We start from the raw sequence: 13,090 nt of genomic DNA on the forward strand, positions 1-13,090 counted from the left end.
TGGACAATGTACATAGGCTATTCACCTTCACCTATCCCATAACCCGGAGAGTCGTTGGCACCACAGATGATCTGTCAATAAGCTCTCTCCATCTCTCTCTGTCCTCGGCACGAGTGAGTCCACTCTATTACGCATGGAGGGAATTACACCTCGCGTAAACAGCGATTGCGAGATGGGAATCCGATTGGTTTTTATTGACGTAATGCCCAGCATTGCCTGGCCACACCTGTGAATAATTCTGGTACTTAAGACCGCCCAAATCCCGTTTGCGCAGGCATTTTGGGGGCGCAGATGATTTGGCACGGCTCTAATTTGTGGCACGTGCCGTGAACGTTTCCGCATCCCTGCCTAGAATTGCATCCCACGATATTTCGGGGTTGTTTTAACTTGGAAAACAGGGAGGTCACGTCTACCCAGACAATTATATCACTTTTAAACAGTTATATTTCTGTATAAATCATTACAATATGCTCCCGTGAGGTGGGGATGTGTTTAGCTGGTGCCGGGCGGGGGTGCAAAAGTCGGCATAACACCTGGACAGTAGTGCAAGGCGGACTGCTATCTTCCCTGCCTTAAGGCACGCGCAAACAGGTGCACAAGCGCAAATAGAGGATATCGCCTGTACCAATATAGGGCCCCTGATCTTTTACAGTGTACCACAGCTAGAAGAGCTGATCTTTTACAGTGTACCACAGCTAGAAGAGTGCGAGCTCTTGACATCTGTACTCTGTAAATATTAATAATGGATATTGAATTGATTGAAATGAAATGGGCTTCAGCCCAGACATGTGGACATGTTATGTAGATACAGTACAATCAAACACAAGTAGCATAAACCTCCTATGCACACTGGAATTGTTTGAATAACGGCCTTGTTTGGCTCATTGCTGTAAGGTAAACCATTTGTCTTCAAGTGCTCTTCAAGGTTGGTTGACTATCACGTTTTTGTGAAGCCAAGCAACACAGGGGGTCAGTGGATATAGCACACAATACAACAATTGGTTTTATGAAATATATGGTGCATGTTATGACAGAGCCAGCATGAGGCTATTACCAAGTGACACATACGATACACCCCCATCACTTACACCACTGCTTGTCGTCTTTTCTACAACATAAATATACACTTTAAGTGCTTCGCTCACGTAGAAAAATATGACCGTCATCTTATTAACAACAATCTATTTGTGTCTAATTAACTCTGGTTCGTTAGCAGAGCCCATAATGATGTTGGTTCATTTAGCCAAGCAGTTCCAAAACTCTAGTCGTTTCATATTGCGGAGAAACACTGATGGTACAATGACACACACGCACGCGCGTGCACACACACACACACACACACACACACACACACGCACACACACACACACACACACAAACACACATGGGCACATGCACATGCATGCGTACACACACTCACATGTTGGCCCTCTGGCTAAAACATTAACATCTCTGGAAGTCTTATCTACGAGGAGCAATTTGTCACAAGGTGTAAGTCTGCATATGAAGGCCTAGCTGAGGCATGTGATCCGGTGTAGGGATGAATTAGTGATCCGGTCATCACTCAGCCATTCACATGGAGAAAACATAGGGGGAGAGCAAGTGGGGCATGGGACAGAGAGAGAGAGAGCTAGAGAGAGAGAGAGAGAGAGAGAGAGAGAGCTAGAGAGCTGCTATTCAAAAGGAAGAGAGTGGCATGAAGAGCTCTGAGAGGAACGTGCACAATGACTGCCGCTGTGATAGGCTGCCGGAGAGAGGGAAGGAGTTAAGTGGTGAAGCAGATTTGCTGTAAATAAGTGGCTACTTCTTACAGACATTATGCAGAGATGTGTGTGTGTGTGTGTGTGTGTGTGTGTGTGTGTGTGTATGCTGATGTGTGTTGATTGTGTGTGTGCGTGTGTGTGTGTGTGTGTGTGTGTGTGTGTGTGTGTGTGTGTGTGTGTGTGTGTGCGTGCGTGTGTGTGTGTGTATGCTGATGTGTGTTGATTGTGTGTGTGTGTGTGTGTGTGTGTGTGTGTGTGTGTGTGTGTGTGTGTGTGTGTGTGTACGTGCAACTGCGTGTGGGTGTGGGTGTGTGCGTGTGCGCAAAGCCAATGCATATGCAGTAGCCATTAATGGAAATCACTCAAAGCAGAATTTTAATCCGAGTTTTAACATACTGGAGTGGATTCACCCTTTTCAATTTAGACAACAGCATCATCCTGTGAGAAACATCCTTTATGCATTCTCTGTTTGTACTTCACTTAGCCCTCTCCACGTGAAGTGTCTACCATCAGCATCATCTCTACAGCTATCTAAAGTCACATGACCATCAGCATCATCTCTACAGCTATCTAAAGTCAAGTCACATGACCATCAGCATCATCTCTACAGCTATCTAAAGTCACATGACCATCATCATCATCTCTACAGCTATCTAAAGTCAAGTCACATGACCATCAGCATCATCTCTACAGCTAAGTAAAGTCACATGACCATCAGCATCATATCTACAGCTAACTAAAGTCACATGACCATCAGCATCATCTCTACAGCTATCTAAAGTCACATGACCATCAGCATCATCTCTACAGCTATCTAAAGTCACATGACCATCAGCATCATCTCTACAGCTATCTAAAGTCACATGACCATCAGCATCATCTCTACAGCTATCTAAAGTCACATGACCATCAGCATCATCTCTACAGCTATCTAAAGTCACATGACCATCAGCATCATCTCTACAGCTAACTAAAGTCACATGACCATCAGCATCATCTCTACAGCTAACTAAAGTCACATGACCATCAGCATCATCTCTACAGCTATCTAAAGTCACATGACCATCAGCATCATCTCTACAGCTATCTAAAGTCACATGACCATCAGCATCATCTCTACAGCTAACTAAAGTCAAGTCACATGACCATCATCATCATCTCTACAGCTATCTAAAGTCACATGACCATCAGCATCATCTCTACAGCTATCTAAAGTCACATGGCCATCAGCATCATCTCTACAGCTATCTAAAGTCACATGACCATCAGCATCATCTCTACAGCTATCTAAAGTCACATGACCATCAGCATCATCTCTACAGCTATCTAAAGTCACATGACCATCAGCATCATCTCTACAGCTATCTAAAGTCAAGTCACATGACCATCAGCATCATCTCTACAGCTATCTAAAGTCCCATGACCATCAGCATCATCTCTACAGCTATCTAAAGTCACATGACCATCAGAATCATCTCTACAGCTATCTAAAGTCAAGTCACATGACCATCATCATCATCTCTACAGCTATCTAAAGTCACATGACCATCAGCATCATCTCTACAGCTATCTAAAGTCACATGACCATCAGCATCATCTCTACAGCTATCTAAAGCCACATGAGGAGCTCCAGCTTGAGGCTTTGGTGGACAGCAGATTAGGCAGCACATGTGCTGCTAGGATGGAGGCAGGACGCTGGGGAGGGAAGACACAGGTGTTGGGGTGACGTCCAGTATAGGGAAAGAGAGATGAGCAGTGAGACAGTCCAGGATAGGGAAAGAGAGATGAGCAGTGAGACAAGGGACGGGCGTAAAAGAGAGAGATGGAGATTGAGTAAAAGACAAGGGACAAAGGAAGAGGGGAAGAAAGAACAAGGTGAGAGATGGAGAGAGAGAGAGAAGAGAGAGAGAGAAGAGACACCGAACAAGAATGATGCCTTAACCCAAGTGGAGCTTGACAAGTCGTTTGGCAAAGTTTTAGTCCACACCTTGGCAGCCAACAGTATACACACACACACACACACACACACACACACACACACACACACAGTGGCTGGCAGAGCATCGCTTCATGGCACCTAGATTATCCAGCAGCATCTGGTGAGGTGGCTAACACGCTCTAGCAGAGCAGAGCAGGCTGTACCATATGTGCGCGTGTGTGTGTCTGTACAATGTGTGTGTGTGCATGTGCATGTGTGTGCTTGGCTGTGTGTGCTTGTATGTGTGTGTTAAGGAGCGTGTGGGGACAGCTGCTCTCTAAATAGTATTATTGTGTCTAATTGGGGATTACCAAGTCATGCTTCTGAAAAGTATTTTGTCTTTTTTTGACAGGGCGCCGATATGCAGCTGTACAGGAGCTAAGGGAAGTTGTGCTGAACTGATGGGCGGTAAAACTGTTACAATGCTGTTACAAAAAACTGTGTGGAAGTGATGGTGTTTTCAAAATGTGGAACTTTTATTATGTTTTCTTAAAGTCCCAGGAAACCAAAAAATAAATGTGTTTTGAGTTTGCTACACCGCAGAAAAATGTTTTATTACAGGAACCATCACAGAAATGGTGAAAAACTGAAAAATGGTCTAACTCGACACAATTCAGTACTAGAGGTGGTGTTGGGACTTTTAATGTTTTCTCATTTCTAACATTATGTAATGTGTTTAAAACCACACCTCTCTCAATTTGGTTTCCAGGGACTTTAAAGGATGGCTTTACCGATAATCAACCAACGTTGTATCATATATAATCTCGGTAATATAAGCACCTTTACATGGGCAGTGTTTACCTTCTCTCTCTGTTTTCCTCATGGAGAAAAATGCTCCTGCTGCTGCCTGCAGAAACTCCGCCCCCACCAGCTGCAAGTCATTAAGGCTTGTTAAGACTCTCAATGCGATTCTCCGTGGATGTGCGTATACTTAAAAAATAAAAATAAACAATAACAGCCGCCCTCGGAGCAGATTCCGCGTCCAGAGCAGAACTTCCACTATGACGCGTTGTGACGCATCACAATGGAGCGCTTCGCCTGAGGAGGGAATGGGAGATCTCCGTGACGAAAACAGAGAGAGAAGGTAAACACTGCCCATGTGCTTATGTTACCCAGATTATTAATGATACAAAGTGGGTTGATTATCGGTACAGCCATCCTTTAAGAACCAAAGTGAAAGAAAATTTGGTACGGCTTTCATCTCTGGCTGTATGTAGTCTATACGCACATGCTAGTGTGTGTGCGTGTGAGCGCGTGCGTGTGTGTGTGTACGTGTTTTGGTTCTCAGTCTGTCTCTGCCTGAGTGAATGCATGTGTATGTCTGTGGAATACATTATATTTCTGTACGATGACAGTTGACTACTGTCTCTTCTGAGACATCCGTCGTTTATCATCGACAGGCGGTTCAGTGTGTATTCCGCCATATGTTATCACGTTATGTCATTTATTTTGATTCAAATAAATGTGTTCTCCTGGAGTGGGCTGCATCTCTTATGTAAAATCAAAACACATGCGTGCGTGTACACATGCACACACACACACACACACACACACACACACACACACACACACACACACACACACACACACACACACACACACACACACACACACACACACACCCTCCCATCACCACGCACACCTCTGCAACAATCGGCGAGACCGATCCCTGCAGGTCCTGCCTGCATGTCTCCTAACAGCCAGTCATAGCTGCGTCTAAACCCTGACACACACAACAATGACAAAGTAACGCAGTAGCACTTAAAATCCACTGGGGGGGAAGGAGACAAGACAGACAAAAGCACTCCTGTTTATTTCTAATGGGAATACCACACAAGCCGGGAAAAGGGGATGTTTGTCACAAATGCACAGGGAGAAAACAGCTCAATTGACTGATTGACTCATTGGGGGCGACATTGAGGGCAACTTTTAAAAGAGGGAAGTTGTAATTGTTATGTTTCCACCTTGGATGAATTTGACAACATAGTTCACGCACTTGAGGAAGGGATGCCAAAATCCTTGCTTTGTCTATAGAGAGCTAAAGTGAACGTCACTTCCTGCTTCAGCATGCGTACCAAGGGATTTCATCCTCTTGTTTATTTTCCATAGACATTTCGTTAAATGCTTATAAAAACAGTTTTATTGCATGGTCAAACTAAGCAATTCAACTATATTTAGAATCCGGAGAGACGATAGATTTAAAAAATAGATAGAACTAAAAAAAACATAAACAAAATATTTTCTTTAAATCCGCATTTTTTTTTTTAACTTTTTGGTTTCTATATAGCTGAACCGTGTGGTTTGAACAAGTACAACTAGTTTTATAAGCATTTTACGAAATGTCTATGGGAAATAAAATGATGAAATAAAAAGCAGGAAGTCACGTTCACTTTGGCTCTCTATATGAGTGATATGTGTTTATCTCAATCCGATCTACTTCACACTTGGCAGGTGTACGCGTGCATGCGTGCGTGTGTGTGCAGAGCTGCCGGAGTGCACCGGAAACGACAAAAAGTTTTTTCTCCACATAGAAAATGTAATATTCACAGTTTGCATACTCCAGTTGCAATTCGTACACAATACACATTTTATTAATTGCAAGAGGAGCCAATCATCACTAAAGCATTTCATGCAAGAGATCCAATAAAAAACGATTTAAATTGTCAAAGATGATGATCACGATGTCAACTCATGCATTGAGTAACATCAAGGAAACATTCAACCTTACTGTAAAAGTTGCCGGTATTGCCTTTGAGCGGCACAGTGAATGGGCAAGGCTTCTAAAATAACGTTTTCCACAGAGATATGTCCGGAAACCGTATGGCCGCTATACTTCCGTTTTATCGCAGACAAAGAGTATACTGAACACATGAGAAGCTGTTCTGCTTCTTTTACAACAGCGCCTGCCCTCATTATGTTGCAGTGGAACATGAGTGGAACAAACTATTAGGCTTCGCTTCTTATCAATGTAAGCTCTTTGGCACAAATGGTGACGTGCGTTGATACAGCGCGTGCACGTTTTCATCGGACATCAACGGTGAAACAGGTATGAAAAACTGACTGGAGGTGGGGCTTTAACTGTACGCTTGCTCGCATGCCGGTGCGTCATGTGCGCTCCAGTACATAAACAAATAGCACTGCGTGTGTGTGTGTGTGTGTGTGTGTGTGTGTGTGTGTGTGTGTGTGTGTGTGTGTGTGTGTGTGTGTGTGTGGCTCAGCGGAAGCAAGGCCATATGGAAACACGGTAGATGCTTTTTGCACCTCTTTGCACCTTCTGGTCTTTCCATTGCTTCGATTGCCGTAGGGAGGAAGGAGAGGAAAGCCAGAGTGGAGAGGAGGTACAGAGAACGGCTAAAGAACTCTAAATGGCTTTCTGAGGCATGCTGTGTGGAAGGACGCTGCAAGGACGCTGAGATATTGGGTGTGTGTGTGTGGGGGGGGGGGTCAAGAAAATCACAGTAGAAAATAAACACTGCTGCTGTACAGGCATGCTGCACTGTATAGCAGCAGTACAGAGGTTAATTGATTGTTTCAGTAAGGCCATGCAATGATATTCAAATGATACATTTGGATTGCCCATAAAAATCTTCACGCTCAGTGTCTGTCACAGCTAATGCTAACTGAACAGTAGCAATAATATGAATGTTTAATATCCATCCACGCTAGAGACTGCCAGCCGCGCTGGAACTACTTTTAAGTAGGGGGTGCTGTAAGGAAGGGAGTCTCGGCGCTGCAGAAGAACATTTGACGTTTTTTGGACTTTTAGTCATATTTAGAGGAATATTAAATTTTAAATTAACATTAGGATTATACTGTTGCGATGTCATTATTCAGTATCTTCTCCTCTTCTCTGCAGCATTACTCAATTTACCCTCAGGAATCAGGAACAGTGATAGCCTACCTGCTATTCCTCCCATCTTCTCTTTCTTTTTTTTTGTCAGTCTTGTCATGTCGTATCTCTTTCTCTTCACAAAGCTGGGATTTGACTGGCAGAGGCATAATTTTGTCTCCGACTCTGTGAACAAAGTAAACACAGCTATGTAAACACTAGTTTCAACGTGAGGCTAGGTAAACAAAACTTCAGCATTTCCCGGAGTGCACTCTTCACATTGTGTGGATCCTATTTTTACCCAAGAACCACTGCGTTGAGCAAAGATTGTCTATGGACAAGATATTCACTACACAGCACAGACTCATGCACAGAAACAAAGTAGAGCCAAATCCAACAATTTCGAAAATTCCATCTCTTGCCACCAGGGGGTGCTGCCGCACCCTTAGCACCCACCTTGCCACCCGCCCTTGGAGACTGCTGCAGTGAAATTTCAGAATAGAACGTCTTGCTTGCCATCTTTTCTGATGTTGTGGCGTGGGAAACCTTAGAAACATATGTGGTGTCTGGCATAAATCCTCTCTTACAGTGGATCCAGCATGCTGAACTAGCCCTTCGCTATTGTCTGACAACTTTCTAAATGAAGCTCATTATGTCCTCATTGATTTTTCATATTCCTTCTCACCGGTAAATACCCCCCAATGTGCTCCTCTTACACCTAAACACCCCCCCCCCCCCCGCCCCGCCCCTCTCTCTCTCTCTCTCTCTCTCTGTAGTACCTGCATGCCTGCACAATCTCTCCACCGCTCCGGTGTTTTATCAGTCGTTCCCGGAGCAGCAGCAAACAGCAGAACACTTAAGGGAGCTGAACGTTTTCCAATTAGCAAAACAAATACCTCCACTCACTCTCACACTGTCACATGGTGCCTCAGAGAGCCTGGGCGCCCATTACTGACAATTAGATTTTAATAAGGCCAATATGCTCGCTGTACTAATGGAGAGGGAGGAAGGCAGCGAGAAGAGAGGGAGAGGTACAGTACCCTCATCATCATCATCATCATCATCATCATCTCTCTCTCTCTCTCTCTCTCTCTCTCTCTCTCTCTCTAGTTGGGTTTCCAAATTTCGCAAATTTTAATCGAATTTTCAGAGAGTCGGCAAAAGAAAATGCGAAATAATGCGCGTTTCCATCCACTGCTATTATGCGAATTATAGAGCTGTCAATCACCTGGTGTTTGAGGCTGTCTGAGCTGCTGATCAGGTGCTAGACCCGATTATACAGCTCTATTAAACACATCTAATGTTATTCATTTGAAGTTTCTTGATGATCTACAATTTGACAAAGGTACCATGAAATGCAATTTCTGGATTACAGGTAATCCACGGAGCAGATAGTAAGTGAATGCAATTTCATTCAATTCTAGAAGTGAGTCGCCTTAAAGTTAATATCCCAGTCTTCTTCTGTTTACCACAGCGGGTATTGTGCTGCGTAGGCTATTTACCATTATTTACCGTGTGTAGCCCTATTGTGTCGGCTACACAGCATGTCATGTTTTGCAGTGATCAAGGCAAACTGTGTGGTTTTTTAATGGAGAGACAACAGAATATCGCTTAATCTGTTTCCACTGCACTTATTGCATTTTCCTTTTATCGATACACCCGACTTGTCCACCTCCTTCAAGCGTGAAACCTTTTTTGGTTGATATTTGGAGGTTTTTGCAAATTTTGCAGTCTTTCCACTCAGTTTTTTTTATGTGCAAATTGAAATTTTGCATAAAAACAGGTGGATGGAAACCCAACTTCTCTCTCTCTCTCCCATTGCTCTAAATCTTCATAGTTGTCCTGGCAGCCTGTTCTTATTTGAATAGTGTCTGGGCTCTCTGGACTAATCTCAATCACTAAAGAGCTCTCCCCCCCCCCCACCTCTCTCTCTCTCTCTCTCTCTCTCTCACTATAATCTTTCTCTCTCTCTCTCTCACTTTAATCTCTCTCTCTCTCTCCAATATCATCTTCTCCCCTCCCCTTTTCTTCCCATGGCATTTCTAACTTTGCACTGCGGTCCATTTATCCCCATTTCCTCTGCATGCCCTTTCTTCCTCCTCACACCTATTTCTCTCCATTCTGATCCTGCTCTCTCTCTCTCTCTCTCTCTCTCTCTCTCTCTTCTTCTCCGTTTGGGCTCATTCTCTGCCTGTCCCTCGCTCGCCCTCTCTTCGTTTCTACCTTCATTTCTCACCTCTCTCATCTACCCCCCCACCCTCCCCTCAGTCTGCCTCCATCCCTCTTGCACACATTCTGCTTTTCTTTGGCCATTTCAACCCATTCTCTCTCTCTCTCTCTCTCTCTCTCTGTCATTTCCCTTTTGACTCTCTGCTCTTTCCCTTTTTCTCATTCTCTCTCTCTCCCTCTCCGATACACCGTCACCCCGTTTTTTCGTTCCCTGCTCCGTCACCCCCATCTTTCTCTGTGCGCACACACGCACACACACACACACACACACCCCCCCCCCCCCCCTTCCTCTCTCCTCGCTCACCCCACTCTCTGTGCTATGCGCTCTCTCTCTCTTGCTCTGTGGTTCCTGGGTGTCGTACGGCCCTATGAAATGAGGTGATACAAATGGCATGTTATGGGGCCGTGCAGCACAAGCAGCCCCGCACACGGCAGGCAATCAAAAAAGCCATTGTCTGCTGCGCGTGCCACTTTTAATGTGTTCCATTTGATTTAATGCCAGTGATAGGTAGGGCAGGAGAGGAGAGGAGAGGAGAGGAGAGGAGAGGAGGTAAGGCCTAGGAGCTGAGGATGAGAGGGAGGAGGGAGAGGTAAGGACAGAGATAAAAGGGCTAAAGAGAGAGGGGAGAAGAGAATGAGAGATGGAGAGAATGAGAGGGGGAGAGGAGAGAGAGAGAGGAGAAGGGATAGAATCTAGGTCGTAGCTGGAGTCCTCACGATCTGCTTTGAAATAATAAGGGACAGCTGGGCTGATATCTAATTTCTAGGAAAGAAATGCCATTTAGAGTCCGAATGAAAATGGAATGCATGGAGGGGAGCGGAGCCGAGGTAGAAATGGAGACGAAGAGACGGGCAGAGTGAAATATTAAAAAAGAAATGCAATATCCAATGCACAAAGTGATTACATTGCCGGAGGGTGGCAGAGGTGTGAGGATTCTGATGGCTTTTTTGTGCTTGTAAAGCCGTTCATTTAAAAGAACAGGCATATTTACATCCAGATGGGGACCTTGTACGCATTACATATACCCCCTTCCACCTTAACCCCAGTCAGTGAGCCATGTGTGAGGAGGGTAATTGCAAAAATGTGCCGTTAGAGTGCAAGATTGGAGACATGATTCAAATTTCAGCCACTTTAAGTTTTCAAAGTCTATTACGCCTGGGTGCTGGTGGGGGACGGGAGGTGCTGCTGTTAGCAGTAGATTGCGGGACCCCAGCCGTTCAATTACACCCACTTGGATGAACAGTCAAAGATTGGAAAATCGGTGGCAACATGCTATGCATGGAGCTCACACAAAGAATGAGCCTGATGGAACCTATGCTTAATATAGAGTTTTGAATAATGCAGCACTCATATAACTGGCCTAAATAGATTACATAAGGTAAGGTAGGCCAACACCAAATATTACCACAGAGTACCTGTTAGGGGAGGAAACCGATACAGCATAGTATTGCAATATTTTGCATGGCAATATTGTATCGATACACAGATGCCAAGTATTGACGTGTAGTGGGGCCTGCGGTGATTCACACCCCTACGTCCTAGGAGTTTCCCTTTGGGGACATAATTATATATTTTTTTAAGGTAATAAATCACAATATAAGTTATTGCAATAATCACCTTCTTTATTAGTTAAAATTGGCTAAGCAGTTTTTGTGGCGGTGTCTGTGACGGTGTCAGTCACGATTATGATGTCATCAGTGATGTCATCAGTGGTGTCACTTGAGCAAATGTGATGTCATCATTGATGTCTCTTTTTTTGGCTAAGTGGTGTCTGTGGCGGTGTCAGACATGATTATGATGTCATCAGTGATGACATTAGTGTTGTCATCAGCAGTGATGTCACTTGAGCAATTGTGATGTCATCAGGGATGTCATCAGTGACACGAGCAATTGTGATGTCATCAGTGATGTCACTTGAGCGACTGTGATAGAATGAGTCGATGGGGGGGTGTCTCTGTCTGTCATGATTTCCCTTTCTTCTTCTTCTTCTTCGTACCAGACTTACGTTTGACCAGCACATTCTGTTAGGCTAATACAGTGTCTGTCAGTCAACAAACCAGTATAAGGATGTCTAGCTTGATACAATGCCAAATAAGCTTGCTAACGGTCATGTCCAGTGAAGCCACATCCTCTGCACAGTATGCATTTCATTAACATCTAAATTTGCTACTGTGACTCATCCCCAAAGTGCTCTGCATGACTTCTCTTTTCTTCTAGCCCTTTCTATTCTAGGTAGATACTTTATTAATCCCCGAGGGGAAAGTGTTAGTCTAAAAATACCTAAAGTCTAACACTTCATCTAAAACTGTTTTGCTTGTATGTTTTGATTGGTTATTCAGATGGAACTGTCCCTTAACGCTGTTTGTCAGACATAGGCTGCTGCTGCTGCTGGTTGATCTGGCTTGGCTGTGGTGACCACAGCGATCAGTGCTTTTGGCCAGTGGTCTCTCAGCCTAATAGCTCCGCACACCCTGAGAGCTGTCCTGTGATTGTCAATCAGCACTTTAGCTCCCAAACACCATGGGATAATTAGCTTGTCTCTCCTGCCTGCCAGACTTGGCAAGACCTTTCTGTTTCCTCTCTCCTTTTTATTTTTCTCTTTTAAACATGCAGGGAACAGCAGTGTCTTTTTCAAGGCTTTTTACAAGCTATTCAAATCTAGGATAGTTCAAAATGGCTTCTTGTGTCAATAATTTATCCCATGATTTGTGTGTGTGTGACACGTGCGAGCACTTTGTTGTATTATGAATGTTTTTGTCTATTACCCAGAGAACCAGAACACTGTTTTATTGTACTGTAGATGAACATACTAGAAAATAATAAATTATATATTTAAATTAGCATTTTAGGTATTAAGTTGATGATTCAGTGGTTCAGGGGGTCTTGCTGTTACAGACATCCAGGGTAGGAATTACATGGAGGCCATGGCCTCCATTGCCCCTCCCTCTGGCTGTGATGCCCTGAGATCCCTATTACCTTGGCAATGCCCTGCTACCAGCCTGCTACTGTCAGTTGCTTTAAAAGTGTCAGTGGTCTCACTTTAATGTAGCCTGCCCTATGCAAAGATGTGTGGCTCATTTTAACATAATTTTCAGAAAAAAATGTGGATAGAGCAATGGCCTTTGTGACCTGGCATGTGGCCTTGTGCCCTAAAAAAAAAGAGACAAAATTCCCACCCTGCAGACACCCAATGTTCAACCTTTCTGTTGTGGGATGAACCGTCCAACCACGAAGCCCTCCTGCTGCTTCCACTGGATGTGATAACAATGTGAGTGAGGGTGCTTTCACAC

The sequence above is a fragment of the Poromitra crassiceps genome (assembly GCF_964638095.1).
Source record: "Poromitra crassiceps genome assembly, chromosome: 19".
Lineage (NCBI taxonomy): Eukaryota > Metazoa > Chordata > Actinopteri > Beryciformes > Melamphaidae > Poromitra > Poromitra crassiceps.